Source organism: Saccostrea cucullata, unplaced genomic scaffold (genome assembly GCF_032062105.1).
Source record: "Saccostrea cucullata isolate Sc308-1 unplaced genomic scaffold, CSIRO_AGI_Scuc_v1 ctg3565, whole genome shotgun sequence".
NCBI classification, from domain to species: Eukaryota; Metazoa; Mollusca; class Bivalvia; order Ostreida; family Ostreidae; genus Saccostrea; species Saccostrea cuccullata.
In genome coordinates, this window is record NW_026933107.1 from 1 (window position 1) to 18,433 (window position 18,433).

Genomic DNA, 18,433 nt, shown 5'->3' on the forward strand with positions numbered 1-18,433 from the left:
TAAACTTCTACAAGATGATATGGACAACATGCACATGCATGCACGTGCAAGTATGTGCGCTGCATTCTGATTGGCTGAAACTTTAAACAGCTATAACTTCCTTGGTTTTCAACCAAACGGTATGGGATTTAGAACATAGATAGATGTAATTGACTTGTACAAGAAAGTATGATCACCATGCTCGTGTATGCACGTGCGTGCACGGGAAATATGTAAAATCAAAAATACACTTGAATGAGCGTATTTTTCAAAAATTTCGGTTAACTACTTTAATATTTAGTATAAGTAATATATAGATTGTGTACACAAGATGATATGGCCATTACTTATATGCATTCACATGCGCACGCGTGCATTGCTAAAATTTGAATGAACTTGGTACACTTCTAGGTAAACGTTGTTTATGTCTCAAGTTTGTCTTCTTTAATGAAGTTTACCGGGAATACGGCACCAAAAGGGAGTTGGGGAGTGTTTGGGGAACATCTGTAACGGTCCGATTGTTCTACATCACACAGGACCTTTATATTTAGATTGTTCTCCATCACACAGAACCTTTATATTTCACACAGACCTTTATATTGTTCTCCATCACACAGGACCTTTATATTTAGATTGTTCTCCATCACACAGAACCTTTATATTTAGATTGTTCTACATCACACAGGACCTTTATATTTCACACAGGATTGTTCTCCCATCACACACAGATTGTTCTCCATCACACAACCTTTATATTTCACACAGATCCCATCACACAGGACCTTTATATTTCTCCATCACACAGGACCTTTATATTTAGATTGTTCTACATCACACAGGACCTTTATATTTAGATTGTTCCCCATCACACATTGTTCCCCATCACACACCTTTATATTTAGATTCTTCACACAGGACCTTTATATTTAGATTGTTCTCCATCACACAGGACCTTTACATTTAGATTGTTCCCCATCACACAGGACCTTTATATTTAGATTGTTCTCCATCACACAGGATCTTTAAATGTAGATTGTTCGACATCACACAGGACCTTTATATTTAGATTGTTCTACATCACACAGGACCTTTATATTTAGATTGTCTCCATCTCCATCACACAGGACCTTTATATTTCACACAGATTGTTCTCTACATCACACAGGACCTTTATATTTAGATTGTTCCCCATCACACAGGACCTTTATATTTAGATTGTTCTCCATCACACAGGACCTTTATATTTAGATTGCTCCCCATCACACAGGACCTTTATATTTAGATTGTTCTCCATCACACAGGACCTTTATATTTAGATTGTTCCCCATAACACAGAATCTTTATATTTAGATTGTTCTCCACCACACAGGACCTTTATATTTAGATTGTTCTACATCACACAGGACCTTTATATTTAGATTGTTCTCCATCACACAGGACCTTTATATTTAGATTGTTCTCCATCACACAGGACCTTTATATTTAGATTGTTCTCAATCACACAGGACCTTTATATTTAGATTGTTCCCGATCACACAGGACCTTTATATTTAGATTGTTCTACATCACACAGGACCTTTATATTTAGATTGTTCCCGATCACACAGTACCTTTATATTATGTTCCCCAAACGAAGTTGGGGAACATATTGTTTTTATTCTGTTTCTTATTATTATTATTAGGGTCTTCCGTCTCCAACGGAAGACCCTTCTATTATTCTATTATTTCTTTTTCACTTTTATTATTATTAAGGTCTTCCGTCTTCAGCGGAAGACCTTTTTGTTTTTCTTAGGTTTCTTTTCCACTATTTTTATTATTGTTTTTTTTTCTTACCGATTTTGTGCGCGCGATTTCTCGAGAACGGCTCGATCGATTTTCATGAAACTTTCAGGTCTGATAGAACATCAAAAAATCTAGATATAAATTTTTTTATTTTGATGACGTCACTTCCGGTCCGGAGATTTCTGCAATTTAGTGATTTTTAGAGGGTCACTTTGTCCGGAAGTTTTCTTAAAAAGCACTTAACACAGAAGCATGAAATTTTCAGTGATGCTAAAGCAACCTTTGGAGAAGTGCACTAAGTATATAACAACTACCGGAAGTACAAAGCGCCGACGCTCGCTATGGCCCGAAAATAGTCCTATCAAGAATATCAAAATTTTAGCACCTTTTCTACGATAACTTTTTACCTAAAAATATTTTGTAAAAGCATGTAGAACAAAAAAGGTGTAGAATTTGAAGATCTTTCAAATGACATCTCAAAAAGGGCTGGCCCTTTAAATAAGGGGCCAGGAGGGACCGAAAATTTTTCCTTTCTATCTCAAAAAGTATTGAGAATTTGTGATACGTCAAAGAAGCAAAGTTGTTCAAAATGTCAAGCTTAATCTATTGGAGTCGTCAAAATACGTCCGACGTCGTCTCTTCCGGCCAATCCGGAAATATTCGAACAACGCGTATTTTTGCCGTTCTTAATCCGTTTTTGGGTAATATATGTCTCTGGGAGCATAAAAATTAGTTTTCCGTCCGTCATCGTCACTTCCGGTCAAACAGGAAGAAGCAAAACATGACTTATTTTTGCATTAAATAACATAAATTATGGTGATTGATACATTTTTGGTCGTTATTACTCTTTTTGTGAAAAATGAAAGTTACTTCCGGTTACCTCCGGTCAAACAGGGCGGAAGACCTACTCGTTGCTTTGCAACGAGCTTTGCTCTAGTTATTCTTTTTTTTCTTTACAATTTTTTTGCAGAAGATTTCTCGAAGACGGCTCGATCGATTTTGTTCAAATTTTCAGAGATTATGTGTTTCTATCTGAAGTTTGTACCCCCGACTCAATTTTGAAAATATCACTTCCGGTCGTGAGTTATCGCCCTTTCAGTGATTTTTAGAGGGTCTCCTTGTCCTTAAGTTAACTCAAAAACAACATTAGCTAGAGAGCTGAAATTTTCAGCGATGATAGACGACACATTGCTGAATTGCACAATGGATATAAAATTTTTCAGAAAGGTCCAATATGGAAGCTCAGTAGGGGTCAAAATCTAGGACACGAATCATGAGTGAATTTTTGAGACATTTTGTATCATATCTTTTAAAGTAAAATTATTTTGTTAAGACATACTGAACAAAATTTGTGCAGAATAAGAAGATCTTTAATATGAGTTCAAGAAAAAAGTGCTGACTCATCAAATTAGGGGCCAAAAGGGCTAAAAGTCTTTTTTCGATAACTCTTTAACAGTCAATATTTTGTTATACATTACTGAAGCAAAGATGTTCATCCCAACATTCTACAACTGTATAGTATGATTTTTATGTCGTATATTACATAATTAGGGGCCACAAGGGGCCGAAATGCTAAATCTTTGACACTTTATATCTCAAAAGTGGGAAATATTTTGATAAGTAATGTTCAACAAAAGATGTTCAAAATAATGTTCTAAACAATATGCAATCTTTCATTTTTCGCTAAACGTCCCCATTAAGGAGTTGAAGGGCTGGCCCCTAAATATTTCTTTTGCAAATAACTCGAAAACGAAACAGAATCTCTGAATAGTTGTTGAATAAAAAGTGTTTGAAATCCTAAGAGGTTTAAGATAAAATCCAGGAAAAGGGGCTGGACGCTCAAATTAGGGGCCGAGAGGGGCCAAAAGTGTTTAATAAATACCTCTTTCGCAAGCAATGTTTTAATATACATTACTGAAGCAAAAATGTTTATCTCAACATTCTACAACTGTATATTATGATTTTAATGTCGTATATTACATAATTAGGGGCCACAAGGGGCCAAAATGCTAAATCTTTGACGCTTTATATCTCAAAAGTGTAAAATATTTTGATAAGTAATATTGAACAAAAGATGTTCAAAATCATGTTCTGAACAATGTGAAACCTTTCATTTTTCGCTAAACGTGCCCATTAAGGAGTTGAAGGGCTGGCCCCTAAATATTTCTTTTGCAAATAACTCGAAAACGAAACAGAATCTCTGAATAGTTGTTGAACAAAAAGTGTTCAAAATCCTAAGAGGTTTAAGATAAAATCCAGAAAAAGGGGCTGGACGCTCAAATTAAGGGCCGAGAGGGGCCAAAAGTGTTTAATAAATACCTCTTTAGCAAGCAATGTTTTGATATACATTACTGAAGCAAAAATGTTTATCTCAACATTCTACAACTGTATAGTATGATTTTAATGTCGTATATTACATAATTAGGGGCCACAAGGGGCCAAAAATGCTAAATCTTTGACGCTTTATATCTCAAAATTTGGGAATATTTTGATAAGTAATATTGAACAAAAGATGTTCTAAATCATGTTCTGAACAATGTGAAACCTTTCATTTTTCGCTAAACGTCCCCATTAAGGATTTAAAGGGCTGGCCCCTAAATATACTTTTTGCAAATAACTCGAAAACGAAAAAGAATCTCTGAATAGTTGTTGAAGAAAAAATGATCAAAATCTTTAGAGCTTGAAGATGATATGAATAAAAAGGGCTGATTCCTAAAATAAGGGGCCGTGAGGGGCCAAAAGCCGACTTTTTAAGTCTTTAATGTTCAATGTCTTTTTGCAGATTAATGAGAATATGGAAAATCATTATTTTAGAATGAAAATCTCAATCAAAATCTTATCTCATCTCATCAAGAATCGGACGGAAGACCCACTCGTTGCTCGCAACGAGATCGTATCTAGTTATTATGTTCCCCAAACGAAGTTGGGGAACATATTGTTTTTACTCTGTTTCTTCTTATTATTATTTTTCTTCTTCCTGGGAAAATTTTGTCCACGAGTGATCTAGTAAACTACACATCCGACTAAGGTAAAATGTTTTTAGGGTCAGTAGACATGTTATGTAGATTTGCCGAACGAAGGTCATTTTGCGTGCACGTGCTTGCAAGAGCGCGCACGTGCAACACGAAAAATGACCAATATAATGGATATTGCTGTAACTTTTCTTTTTCTTGATTAATTTTGTTGAAACTCATAATGTAAGGATACATTAGTAGTATAGACAAGATGACATGGTCAAAATAGCAAGATCTCACGCGCATGCACGTGCGCTTCGCTCTGATTGGCTGAAACTAAAGTCTCAATATCTTTCTTGTTTCTTGTCATAATCTTTTGAAATTTTGAACATAGTCCTACATTATGAAGATCTACAGCAAGATATATAAAAATTTTCATGAAATCATGCGCATGCGTGCGTGCTGCAATCTGATTGGCTGAAACTTTAAATGGCTATACCTCCTTTGTTTTTTGACGAAATGCTTTGAAATTTAAAACATAGTCATGCATCAAGATATCCTAAAATATGATATAGGTAAAAATCATGAAATCACGCGCATGCACGTGTGCTGCAATCTGATTGGCTAAAACTTTATATGGCTATATCTCCTTAGTTTTTTGACGATATGTTGCGAATTTTAAAATATAGTCATTCATTTAGATATTCTTCAATACGATAAAGATAAAAATTTATGAAATCACACGCATGCATGTGTGCTGTAATCTGATTGGCTGAAACTTCAAATGGCTATAACTCCCTTGTTTTTCAACCAAACAGGATTGGATTTAGAACATTGATAAATATAAGGGACTCCTACAAGAAGGTGTAGTCATTATGCACGTGCTTGCACGTGCGTGCACGTGAAATGAGTAAAATTAAAAATACATTTGAATGAGTGTATTTTTAATACTTTCGGATTAAATGCTTTGATATTAAGTATATTAAAATTTTAGATAGTGTAGACAAGATAATATGGTCGTTACGCACATGAACACGCGTGCAATGCCTATTTTTCAATATATTTTGTATTTTTCTTGGAAGACCTTGATTAAGTCTAAATTCCATAAAGTATTTCTTATCTAATAGAGATTACAGGGAATATGGCACCAAAAGGGAGTTGGGGAGCGTTTGGGGAACATCTGTAACGGTCCCCGTTACAATTAGCACTAGTTATTAATTATTATTATTCCTGGGAAAATTTTGTCCTCGAGTGATCTTGTAAACTACACATCTGACTAAGGTAAAATGTTTTTAGGGTCAGTAGACATGTTATGTAGATTTGCCAAACAAAGGTCATTTTGCGCGCACGTGCTTGCAAGAGCGCGCACGTGCAACATGAGAAATGCCCAATATGATTGATTAGACGTAACTTTTTCAATTTTTGATGAAATGCTTTGAAACTCGTAATATAAGGATAAATAAGTAGCATAGACAATATGACATGGTCAAAATAGCAAGATTTCACGCGCATGCACGTGCGCTTCGCTCTGATTGGCTGAAACTAAAGACTCAATATCTTTCTTGTTTTTTGACGAAATTCTATGAAATTTTGAACATAGCCATGCATTGGGATATCCTACAACATGATATATAGCAATAATAATGGAAATACGTGCATGCACGTGCGCTGCAATCTGATTGGCTGAAACTTTAACTAGCTATAACTCTCTTGGTTTTCAACCAAACAGGATGCGATTAGGAACATAGATAGATATAGTAAACTTCTACAAGATGATATGGACAACATGCACATGCATGCACGTGCAAGTATGTGCGCTGCATTCTGATTGGCTGAAACTTTAAACAGCTATAACTTCCTTGGTTTTCAACCAAACGGTATGGGATTTAGAACATAGATAGATGTAATTGACTTGTACAAGAAAGTATGATCACCATGCTCGTGTATGCACGTGCGTGCACGGGAAATATGTAAAATCAAAAATACACTTGAATGAGCGTATTTTTCAAAAATTTCGGTTAACTACTTTAATATTTAGTATAAGTAATATATAGATTGTGTACACAAGATGATATGGCCATTACTTATATGCATTCACATGCGCACGCGTGCATTGCTAAAATTTGAATGAACTTGGTACACTTCTAGGTAAACGTTGTTTATGTCTCAAGTTTGTCTTCTTTAATGAAGTTTACCGGGAATACGGCACCAAAAGGGAGTTGGGGAGTGTTTGGGGAACATCTGTAACGGTCCCCGTTACAATTAGCACTAGTTTAGATTGTTCTACATCACACAGGACCTTTATATTTAGATTGTTCTCCATCACACAGAACCTTTATATTTAGATTGTTCTCCATCACACAGGACCTTTATATTTAGATTGTTCTCCATCACACAGAACCTTTATATTTAGATTGTTCTACATCACACAGGACCTTTATATTTAGATTGTTCCCGATCACACAGAACCTTTATATTTAGATTGTTCTCCATCACACAGACACAGGACCTTTATATTTAGATTGTTCTACATCACACAGGACCTTTATATTTAGATTGTTCCCCATCACACAGGACCTTTATATTTAGATTCTTCCCCATCACACAGGACCTTTATATTTAGATTGTTCTCCATCACACAGGACCTTTATATTTAGATTGTTCTCCATCACACAGGACCTTTATATTTAGATTGTTCTCTCCATCACACAGGACCTTTATATTTAGATTGTTCTCCATCACACAGGACCTTTATATTTAGATTGTTCTCCATCACACAGGACCTTTATATTTAGATTGTTCTCCATCACACAGAACCTTTATATTTAGATTGTTCTCCATCACACAGGACCTTTATATTTAGATTGTTCTACATCACACAGGACCTTTATATTTAGATTGTTGTACATCACACAGGACCTTTATATTTAGATTGTTGTACATCACACAGGACCTTTATATTTAGATTGTTCCCGATCACACAGGACCTTTATATTTAGATTGTTCTCCATCACACAGGACCTTTATATTTAAATTGTTCTCCATCACACAGGACCTTTATATTTAGATTGTTCTACATCACACAGGACCTTTATATTTAGATTGTTCTCCATCACACAGGACCTTTATATTTAGATTGTTCCCCATCACACAGAACCTTTATATTTAGATTGTTCTCCATCACACAGGACCTTTATATTTAGATTGTTCTACATCACACAAGACCTTTATACTTAGATTGTTCTCCATCACACAGGACCTTTATATTTAGATTGTTCTCCATCACACAGGACCTTTATATTTAGATTGTTCTCCATAACACAGGACCTTTATATTTAGATTGTTCTCCATCACACAGGACCTTTATATTTAGATTGTTCTCCATCACACAGGACCTTTATATTTAGATTGTTCTCCATCACACAGGATCTTTATATTTAGATTATTCTACATCACACAGGACCTTTATAGTTAGATTGTTCTCCATCACACAGGACCTTTATATTTAGATTGTTCTCCATCACACAGGACCTTTATATTTAGGTTGTTCTCCATCACACAGAACCTTTATAGTTAGATTGTTCTCCATCACACAGGACCTTTATATTTAGATTGTTCTCCATCACACAGGACCTTTATATTTAGGTTGTTCTCCATCACACAGGACCTTTATATTTAGATTGTTCTCCATCACACAGAACCTTTATATTTAGATTGTTCTACATCACACAGGACCTTTATATTTAGATTGTTCTCCATCACACAGGACCTTTATATTTAGATTGTTCTCCATCACACAGAACCTTTATATTTAGATTGTTCTCCATCACACAGGACCTTTATATTTAGATTGTTCCCCATCACACAGGACCTCTATATTTAGATTGTTCTCCATCACACACAGGACCTTTATATTTAGATTGTTCTCCATCACACAGAACCTTTATATTTAGATTGTTCTCCATCACACAGAACCTTTATATTTAGATTGTTCTCCATCACACTGGACCTTTATATTTAGATTGTTCTACATTACACTGGGCCTTTATATTTAGATTGTTCTCCATCACACAGAACCTTTATATTTTGATTGTTCTACATTACAAAGGATCTTATATTTAGATTTTTCACCCGTCACAGGTCCTTTTTATGACAATGTGTTGACTCAGGGCCCCTGGAATTGCGAGGATGCGTTAACCTCCGCCTAATAAATTCAAACAGTATAGCTTTATGGACATTTATCCTCATATAGAACATTTTTGACATCCAATGATTTGAAAGCATTCTCAATCAGTCAGCCCCACCCATTTGAAAATGGCACAATTCGTAAAATTTATTTAAATCACTGCTACTGTTAAAAAGTGTACACCAAGTATTGTTGTTTTAATAAAACCAATGGTATAAGAACAATTGAAGCATTTGGTATGGTAGCCCCTCTTATTAAGTGTACAAGATATTTCTTTCCTTCACGGAAATATTCGCCCATCAAGCAAAGCATTGATCTTAAGTGTGCACTCAAATTTTACTCAATTAAATAAGTCATGTATATGAACATTCTGAACCCTACATCGAGGAAGTAAAAAGATTGCAGATTTAAAGTTTGTAAAATGCAAGAGAATTGGGCGCGGATCCAGATTTTATTTTATTGGAAGGTGGGGGGAGGGGGCAAACATTAAACAGGTGGGGACCTCTCCCTTATAGTATTTTCTTTCAGCCTGGGCAGATTATTTTTACACACTTGTTGGCAAGATCTTGCATGGACACTACAATGAAGCAAATAGAAAATAACCCAATATTTCGACTTGAATTTTTTTCCGAGAATAGATGAGACGGTCACATTTTGACTAGCTGCAGAACTGTAGCTCTCCCAAAAATATATTGACAGACCGAATTATCCCAATTATTTCAGACCACCAAGCTACAGATCTTGAACAGCTACATTTTGACAAGACGTTTCTTAAAAAAAAATAATAAATTACACTCAATCATATACTATCTTTTTTCTTTAATTTCTCAATCCCTGCATACAATTGTGATAAATCTAAGTAATGGTCCTCAGATTATGCAACATACTCTATAAGTTGCATTGCATCGTTAGATTAATGGCAAAAGGTAAATATTATCTCATTTCCTTGATCACATATATGCTGTTTCAAAATTTCTAATTAGTATTACTGAAAAAGGGTTAATAAACACATTCTCAAACCTGCTGATAAAGCAGCTCAAAATAAGATTTCAAGATCACTAGAAAAAAAATTCAAGCACTTAATAATACTAGTATGCATATTTATTTCACATGACTTTTTCAAATTTTCGCATGACTTTTTCAAGGACTTGGTCAAAATTCAAGCACTTTTTATGGTCTGTACGAACCCTTACCGTTTCACGAAAGGGCCTGTATTTCCTGAGAAGGGGCCTCAAAGGTCAATTCTCGTTACTTTACACAGATATTTAATAATTGCAGTTGTATAATAGTGTCACAATTGTTTGAAGTAAAATTTTGTGTAACTGAAGGAAAATATTGTGTAAATAAAGTTTCATTCATGGAGGAACCAACTGTTAAAATTTATTCCATACTGATGGCTTTGAAAAGGAATTCCAAATTAGTTTCAATAAATAATGGAAGAAAGGAAATTGTTGTAATAAAGAAATCAAGGAAACAGATTAAATTGTAGTAAATATTTACTTATAAAAGGTCCCAAATAAAGGGAAACCCGATCCTTCAACTGGCGTCGGAATATCATAAATATAATGGATTCTGTTGAAAATTACGCCAGACGATGGGCCAGATACGAAAAAGACGTTGACACCCTGTCAGAATGGATTAAATGTATCAGATCCATGTTAAAGTCGCGAATTAAAAGATTGAGAGGCAATATGAAAACCATCTATCCTTCTGTGTTCAATAATCCAGAAGTGAAAAAAGAATTAGATAGATTACATGATCAGTACGTACTGGTCCCTGCCGACAAAGCAGGTAACAACATTGTCTTCGTTTGTAAGGCTTATTATATAAATTGTATTTTAGAAGAACTTGGATTTAATTCTACAAATGGTCATCCTACTTAAACTCATACACGTACTTCCCTTTCTAAGGAAGAAATTCTTCAAAATCATAAGTCAGTTTTAGATATTTTTAATATTCCACAGAGCCAAAATAAATTTGAACAACCCTATATATATACATTGGATTCCGAAACTTACAAACAAAGATTAATAGCGGGTTCCAGTAAATGTTCAACCAAGCCTCTTTCGTCAATGTCTATGTGGTTTTTAGAGACCAGATATTCCAATAATCTATCAGAATTCCCATTGGTACCAATTGCGCTCCGTTATTAGCAGACCTCTTTTTATATCATATGAAGCAGATTTTGTTTAAAATCTTCTGCGTGAAAAGAAGAAAACACTTTCTGTGGACTTCATCTCAACATTTAGATATATTGACGATGTATTGGCAATTAACATTGGTAATTTCCATTCCTATGTCGATGCGGGAACGACTTTACTTTACCGGTCCCCAGAAAAACGCTCTAAAATGTAGTGCCGAAGGCGACTTCACTATATACTGTATAGGGGATTAATTTCACGGGTTGTAATTTTCACGTTTTTCTCTCATCTGACACAATCGCGGTTTCTTGAATTCGCGGAACTTGGTATGTAATAAAAGTTACTTCCCTTGTCTGCATTTACGTTTATAATCCATACCATAGCTACATGTAAACGACATTAATCAGCGTTAAGTCTTTATTTCACGAACAACAGGGTAAGTTATTATAAAATACTTAGATTTCATGAATAATTAATTAACACAAGTGCAGTTATTAATAGTCCCTAAACGTTAAATGACTTTCCTATATGCTATTACGATGAGTGCATGTACACCCGAGATCTTCCATACAACGCGGCGAAAAACCACTGGACGGAAATAAAACTTTTATGTAGTTAATTCTACGAAATAATATCCTTCCACACTTCCTTCGTCAATAAGTTCGATATTTGAATGATTTTTTAAAACTAAAATGTCGATAAAAACTACATGAACTAATATGGATGAGAATGCAAGTAACAAATACACGGGGTAACATTAGTTACGCACGGGTAATCAAAACCCATGGCCCACGTGTTTTGATTGATGAAACATGCAGCGTTGGCTATTAAAACAACTTTTGAACAAACACAAATTATTATCTGCCGATTTGAATTAAAGTAAAGCGTGATAATTAAAATTAATTGAATGACAGTACTACTCGCAATTACTGAAATGACCATGGACTGCACGCACACCTATATAAATCTATCGTGGTCTATTCTCAAACCAAATAAAACATGTAGATTATTGAAAATTTATTCACTGTTTCTTGAATTCACGGATTTGTTAACACCGTGAATATAGCGAATATTAACACCGCGAGTTATTTTCCCCCTATACAGTATGAGATCGCGTGAGCGATCGAAAAAAAATTTAAATACGAGGTTTTTTGGCCTTTTGACCCCAAAATCGAATTCTACGGTTAAAAGTTCAGTTTAAATCTTCGTTTTTAAACGTAGTTTTTAACCTCGTTCTCTGAAAAAAAAAATTGTTTATTCATGGAAAAAAATCGTCAAAGAATAATTCTGAACGAAGCGCGTGCGGCGCATGCTTAGTGTCATTTCTTTCGGACTTAGCCATTCTTCCATGTAAACAAACGAACAAAATGTCTTTAAAGCTGAATTATATGATCTTGGAAAAATCCAGAAACACCTGAATTTCTTAACTTATGTAAAAGAACGAGTTACTAACCCTAATCCATTGGATGGTATGCAGCCCTGACTAAGACGTTTAGACGAAATCTCCCGGGCAGATGCTAGACTAACCCTAATCAGTCGAATAATTTGCGAGAATTAACCCTAATCTCTCGGATGGATGCGAGACTAACCCTAATCAGTCGAATACTAGTGCAAGGACTAACCCTAATCTCTCAGGTGGGTGCAAGACTAACCCAAATCAGTCGAATAGTGTGCAAATTTAACCCATTTCAGTTGAGTGACGTAAATGTTACGTCATAGTCCAATGAGTGCGAGGATCTTGCGGATCTTGGGACCGGTAAAGTAAAGTCTACCCTCGATGCGATATATTCTGGTGAGCTTGCGATAAAAGATCTGACCGAATCTGACATATCTAGCTGTTTCATACTTGGATATTTTACTTGAAGAAGACGTTAATGGTAATCTAACAACCAAGCACTATGATAAACGTGATGCCTTAAACTTTTCTATCGTCAACTTCCCTTACTTATGCAGCAATATACCTTCATCACCTGCATAGGGAGTTTATAGATCTCAGTTGATTTGATATGCAAAAGCATGCTCTACATATGAACAATTTTTAAAACGAGGTAAATTATTGACAAACAAGTTTATGAAACAAGGATATAAGCAGTTTCGTTTAAAGTCATCATTTCTTAAGTTCTAAGGTCGATACAATGACCCTGTCAGCAAATGCAATTTATCATTGAGTCAAATGCTGACTGACTTTTTCAAACTAATTGTTAGTCCATTATTTTTTAAACTGAATTGACGACGGATTTTTACGTTATTTCCCGATCTTGACAAAGAGCACACGGCGGGTGTGACCGGTCGGCAAGGAATGTTCACTCCTCCATGGCACCTGATCCCACTTCTGATATTTTTTAGGTCCGTGGTTGCTCTACTCCTACTCTGTATTGTTTTATAGACTTCGACATTAAATACTGTTCGTTATCTCTATATCCGTCAATTCTTCCTAAAAAGGCATAATAAATTAATAGTAGTATTATAATAGTACTTGTGTAGACATGTTTTTTTTTAATTTTAAATCAACCTAGTTTATCTTGTGCTTAGTGCAAGTATTTTCAACTCAATATGAGTGTCACAATTTATAAAAGCTACAAAATTATATATAACCTTATGGAATGCATATAAATGATAATATAATTGAATTTAACAAGTATAGAAATTTATGCATCCTAATTAGATTCTTTGTTGATAAAGAACACAGTTAAAATCATTTTAATATCAGATTTTCCCCTAGATCTTTCAAGTAATTCACATGTCCAGATTTTGTTGTATCATTGTTACAAGTTAACAAGGAAACAATAATCGTCTAGGAGCGTTTAAAGTCCAGTAGACTTTTTTCAAGGTGTCCGTGTTGAATCACTGACATAAACACACTTCCTCTCAGCACCATTGTAGAAATCCATACACAACGGTCTCTGTATACAGCTAGCAGACAGTTTCTGATCAAACAAGTTCTGATCACATAACAAGTTCTGATCAACAAGTCACTCTTTGAAATCCATAAACAGCAACAATTTGTATAATGTATCACTGGGTAAAACAAGATTTAATTTTTCTTTGGTGTTTTATCTAATAAAGCCAGTTCATGTGATAAAACATGATTATTTTGTATAGTATATATGTCGATTGTAACTGTTGAAAGAAAATTAAGAGAAATAATTGTTACATACTGTGGAACCATCATTGTTCATGTGGGAAAAATATTCGTAGATTTCGTGGTTCACCCTTATCCACGAATTTACATCCCCACGAATATTTATATTTACTTAGGAAGTAAGAATCTGAAGAAGTGACTTTTGAGCCCCCTTTATTTTTCTTCTATATAGGGCTGCTACAAGGTGACAATGCTGCAAATATAAAAAAGACACATTACACTCAGAGCATTGGTAGTTTGTTTGTGATTTATGTAAAAAATGTGTTCATACAGTCAACCCTGGCTATCTCGAAAGGGACTGAGAAAAGACATCAATATATTGAAGATTTTAGAGATATTCAGGGCAAAATACCTAAATAACAAGGGGTTAGGACTTACAAATAACTTCAACTTATGTTCTCCTTCGCTTCGCTCATCCGAACATAAATTATTTCCTGTTCTAATATAAAATAAAACAAAACACAGAATATAGGGTAAGACATAGTTAGCCATTTATTAAAGTCAAATTGTACAAAGATCCATAGGAGGGCAAATCGTTATCCATAATGAAGGAGGAGGCGGCGATGTTGGGCAGATTAATTTAAACTGATTTGTAGAATTGATATAAACGCGTCCTAAGGTGCGTCCACAAAGAAGCTCTTGCTTGCTGCATTTATTAGACGAATACATTTATGAAAACAGGTCTTCAATAGAACCAATTCTTTACCTTCCTTCTACAATGTATCAAAGAAATAATTAATTAAATATCACAGAACAAGAAGATATTTAACACGATATTTATAGTCCCCACTTCACTGAAACTATAGTTTAGATTTTAGCGAGGCATTACCAGGTCTTATTGAGTTGGACTCCATAAATGGAAATAATATGAAAAACGTAAGAAACAATTATGCTTCCCTCGCCGCCCAGGAAAAACCATAGATAAAAAACAACCTTATGTTGAAAAAACTATGGAAACCTGTAAGTCCGCAGCAATTGCGAGGTAAACAAAATGAATGGCGGACTCATTCTCACAAACTTAAGGCAAAAGTGTCATTAATTATAATGTACAATAAATTGACTTTTTTAAGTAGAGCTAAGAAAATAAAAACATATTAGAATGACTGTAAACACTACATCAAAGCATATGCGGCATTATTGAAGGGATTCTAAATGGAGAAGAATACAAAATTCCAGCTGAAAGGTGGAATCAGTAAATATCCTGACTGAGAGAGGTTTCCTGTTCAACAAAGCGTTTTCCAATATCTGAAAATACATCTAAATGAATCGTCGAAAATAATATTCACAAAAACTTGTAAGTCGTTGGCTAACTTTTGTCGAGTGATTACAATAGCTAATTCCAAGATTTAAATACCCTAAACCGAATGCATGCAACTTACTACGATAAACAAAATAGTGCCACTCAAATTGCCAACCTCAAAATTAATTTAAATACCCAATACTTGCAAGCCTTGCTGGTCCAGTGGAATGAGCGAAAGCTCCCAAAATCAAAGGTCCCCGGTTCAAATCCATCGAGGGACACGCATATTTTTCTACTTTTTAAAAACGAAAAGAAATTTATTTATGTTCTCCTTCGCTTCGCTCATCCGAACATAAATTATTTCCTGTTCTTATATAAAATAAAACAAAACACAGAATATAGGGTAAGACATAGTTAGCCATTTATTAAAGTCAAATTGTACAAAGATCCATAGGAGGGCAAATCGTTATCCATAATGAAGGAGGAGGCGGCGATGTTGGGCAGATTAATTTAAACTGATTTGTAGAATTGATATAAACGCGTCCTAAGGTGCGTCCACAAAGAAGCTCTTGCTTGCTGCATTTATTAGACGAATACATTTATGAAAACAGGTCTTCAATAGAACCAATTCTTTACCTTCCTTCTACAATGTATCAAAGAAATAATTAATTAAATATCACAGAACAAGAAGATATTTAACACGATATTTATAGTCCTCACTTCACTGAAACTATATTTTAGATTTTAGCGAGGCATTACCAGGTCTTATTGAGTTGGACTCCATAAATGGAAATAATATGAAAAACGTAAGAAACAATTATGCTTCCCTCGCCGCCCAGGAAAAACCATAGATAAAAAAACAACCTTTTGTTGAAAAAACTATGGAAACCTGTAAGTCCGCAGCAATTGCGAGGTAAACAAAATGAATGGCGGACTCATTCTCACAAACTTAAGGCAAAAGTGTCATTAATTATAATGTACAATAAATTGACTTTTTTAAGTAGAGCTAAGAAAATAAAAACATATTAGAATGACTGTAAACACTACATCAAAGCATATGCAGCATTATTGAAGGGATTCTAAATGGAGAAGAATACAAAACTGCAGCTGAAATCAGTAAACATCCTGATTGAGAGAGGTTTCCTGTTCAACAAAACTTTCTCCAATATCTGAAAATACATCTAAATGAATCGTCGAAAATAATATTCATAAAAACTTGTAAGTCGTTGGCTAACTTTTGTCGAGTGATTACAATAGCTAATTCCAAGATTTAAATACCCTAAACCGAATGCATGCAACTTACTACGATAAACAAAATAGTGCCACTCAAATTGCCAACCTCAAAATTAATTTAAATACCCAATACTTGCAAGCCTTGCTGGTCCAGTGGAATGAGCGAAAGCTCCCAAAATCAAAGGTCCCCGGTTCAAATCCATCGAGGGACACGCATATTTTTCTACTTTTTAAAAACGAAAAGAAATTTATTTATGTTCTCCTTCGCTTCGCTCATCCGAACATAAATTATTTCCTGTTCTAATATAAAATAAAACAAAACACAGAATATAGGGTAAGACATAGTTAGCCATTTATTAAAGTCAAATTGTACAAAGATCCATAGGAGGGTAAATCGTTATCCATAATGAAGGAGGAGGCGGCGATGTTGGGCAGATTAATTTAAACTGATTTGTAGAATTGATATAAACGCGTCCTAAGGTGCGTCCACAAAGAAGCTCTTGCTTGCTGCATTTATTAGACGAATACATTTATGAAAACAGGTCTTCAATAGAACCAATTCTTTACCTTCCTTCTACAATGTATCAAAGAAATAATTAATTAAATATCACAGAACAAGAAGATATTTAACACGATATTTATAGTCCCCACTTCACTGAAACTATAGTTTAGATTTTAGCGAGGCATTACCAGGTCTTATTGAGTTGGACTCCATAAATGGAAATAATATGAAAAACGTAAGAAACAATTATGCTTCCCTCGCCGCCCAGGAAAAACCATAGATAAAAAAACAACCTTTTGTTGAAAAAACTATGGAAACCTGTAAGTCCGCAGCAATTGCGAGGTAAACAAAATGAATGGCGGACTCATTCTCACAAACTTAAGGCAAAAGTGTCATTAATTATAATGTACAATAAATTGACTTTTTTAAGTAGAGCTAAGAAAATAAAAACATATTAGAATGACTGTAAACACTACATCAAAGCATATGCGGCATTATTGAAGGGATTCTAAATGGAGAAGAATACAAAACTGCAGCTGAAATCAGTAAACATCCTGATTGAGAGAGGTTTCCTGTTCAACAAAACTTTCCCCAATATCTGAAAATACATCTAAATGAATCGTCGAAAATAATATTCATAAAAACTTGTAAGTCGTTGGCTAACTTTTGTCGAGTGATTACAATAGCTAATTCCAAGATTTAAATACCCTAAACCGAATGCGTGCAACTCACTACGATAAACAAAATAGTGCCACTCAAATTGCCAAAATCAAATTAATTTAAATACCCAATACTTGCGAGCCTTGCTGGTCCAGTGGAATGAACGAAAGCTCCAAGAATCAAAGGTCCCCGGTTCAAATCCATCGAGGGACACGCATATTTTTCTACTTTTTAAAAACGAAAAGAAATTTATATAATCTTATGGTATTCGAGATATTGATGTTTGAGATCCAAAGTTCAAAATGCAATAATAATTTCAAAGTTATTATAAAAACATTTGAGAATCTGTTCTATGATTACAATGAGTAACAATGTTTTATGGATATGGAATGTTTTGTACATAAACTGTGCAAAAGTTCAGATCATTATTTGGTAATATGGATAGATGAATATATTGTCATATTTTACGTTGTACAAGTCTGTGAATCCAGGAACAACATACAGAACCTGTCCATAATACTATGCATCAACAAACTTGTACTTTATGTGCTTGTTTAAAAGTAAGAGTTTTTTCTTTGATTTTCCTCTGTACTTGATCCTTTTCTTGCTTCATT

General features: G+C 34.5%; 1 long non-coding RNA gene across 1 annotated transcript; it reads right to left on the reverse strand.

The window, feature by feature from the left end:
* Positions 1-14,868: 14,868 nt before the first annotated feature.
* LOC134237275 (uncharacterized) lies at positions 14,869-18,069 on the reverse strand. Its single transcript, XR_009985795.1, has 2 exons — positions 16,784-18,069; positions 14,869-16,593 (listed from the first exon to the last, which is right to left on the reverse strand). It is a non-coding gene; the product is annotated as an uncharacterized LOC134237275 (long non-coding RNA).
* Between the last annotated feature and the right edge of the window lie 364 nt (positions 18,070-18,433).